Source organism: Mus pahari, chromosome 12 (genome assembly GCF_900095145.1).
Source record: "Mus pahari chromosome 12, PAHARI_EIJ_v1.1, whole genome shotgun sequence".
NCBI lineage: Eukaryota > Metazoa > Chordata > Mammalia > Rodentia > Muridae > Mus > Mus pahari.
The window spans coordinates 48,828,605-48,830,624 of NC_034601.1; the positions used below are offsets into that span (position 1 = coordinate 48,828,605).

The window sequence follows — 2,020 nt, forward strand, 5'->3', positions numbered from 1 at the left end:
TAATTTGCCCCTTAGGGGGTAAATTTGGAAAAAATATGCATAAGGTTTAACCATGTGCCTATCATTTAATGGGTGTTGTACTGCAAAAATCACACATATACTACACTGAATGTTCAGCTATAATTATTTCTTTCAGTTATTCCCCCAGTGGTTCCTGTAGTAGCTATAATTGCCATGTTCTCAAAAACAGCCTTTTTTTTTTTTTTTTTTTTTTTTGGTATGGCGTCTGCCCAACAAGTAAAATGGACTGGTGGTTATAGCACAAGATTAGTAATTAAAATTACTCTTTTCTTTCAACATTTCATTACCAAGGGCTTATTCCAAAGAGGAAAGTAAAATAAAACAAAAATCAGTTGATGAAGTTCTGCCTGGAGACTTAGAAATCTCAGCTGGCTGAGTCTCTTTATCAAATGTTTTAGTTAAAGATTATTTCTTAAAGTGTTAAATGATAAATTGGCTAATTTTATCAGTAGAAAAGTAATTTGTACATATTTTTCTTTCTTAATTTCAGAGGAGAGAAGTGAGATTTGTTTATTCTTATTCCCCAGTTCTCCAGTCTTTTCTCATCCTGCACATTGTAACTTTTAGACTAGACTTGTTCATGGGATGACTGACAGATACACTGACCTCCAAGAAGGCATCAGATGTGGTACAGGAAACCTCTTTTCTGTCCACAGCTCTATATAACCAGGGCTATAGGCCCTGAAGGTATAGACCACTTTCTGTATCTCTGCCTCTCATTAGGCTTCAGTAATTCTCTTTGTACACTTTGCTGTTTCCAGTCCAAGGGAGGTAACTTGGATTTGATGTTTACTAGTTTCTGTCTATTCACCAGCATTTATTCCCTGACAGGTCTATACTTTTGAAGTGGTACTTTGAGTGAAATACATTTGTTCAAAGCATATGAAAATTCTGTCCTCTTTCAAGATGATGACTTACAGACTCCCAATATCATAGGTACTCAGGTTAGTAACGTTATTCAGCCTGGTACTTAATTGTAGAGCAACTATTATACTTAAAGGTGCTCTCCATTTCTTTTGTGGCAAAGTACCAGCATGAATGCTATGCTTAAAAGAAAATGACTAGATTAACTAGTGATCAAAAGCCTATAGTCAAATTGAAGTCACGGCAACTCTGCTTCTGTTTCTGGTTTTCCTCCAGTTTTGGGGTTTCATCGCCACCAGCCAAGATGAATGGATTTTTCAGAAAAAACGAAACCCAAGGCTCTTCCACCCAGCCTCACTGACTGCATTTGGGACAGTGAATAGCCGGGGTAGTATCCATGGACAAAAAGATTTCTTGGTTAGATACTGAACTAGTGAAATATAAGGATTAAATCAAGAACATGAGAGAGGGTCCTGCGAAGAACATGGTCAAACAGAAAGCCCTGAGGGTTTCAAAGCAAAAGCAGATGTATGAGCAGCAATGAGACAACCTTACCCCACAGTCCTTTGACATGGAGCAAGCTAATTACACCATCCAGTCACTGAAGGACACCAAGACCACGCTTGATGCCATGAAGTTGGGAGTAAAGGAAATGATGAAGGCACACAAGGAAGTGAAAATTGACCAGATTGAGGATTTACAAGACCAGCTGGAAGATAATGATGGCATAGACAGACGAGATCCAGGAAGCACTGAGTCACAGCTACGGCACCCCAGAATTAGATGAAGATAACCTGGGAACAGTTGGATGCGCTGGGCGAGTTTCTGGCTGATGAAGATAGCTCTTACTTGGACGAAGCACCTTCTGCACCTGCGATTCCAGAAGGCATTCCCACTAACACACACACACACACACACACACACACACACACACACACACACACACACACACACATAGCATGGTGTGCTGGAGGATGAATTTGAACTGCCATAGACTCCAGCTTCCTAGGCTTGCATTGTTCCAGCACGTGATGTCAAAATAAAAACAAAAAAATTATTCAGGAACTAGGAAATACTTCCCATTTTGCCAAACAGATTTATGTTTCTTTCCTTTCTTTGAAGGAAAAGCTAATCA

General features: G+C 39.4%; 1 pseudogene; it reads left to right on the plus strand.

The window, feature by feature from the left end:
- Nucleotides 1-1,193: 1,193 nt before the first annotated feature.
- On the plus strand, nt 1,194-1,782 carry LOC110330135 (annotated as a pseudogene).
- Nucleotides 1,783-2,020: the final 238 nt, after the last annotated feature.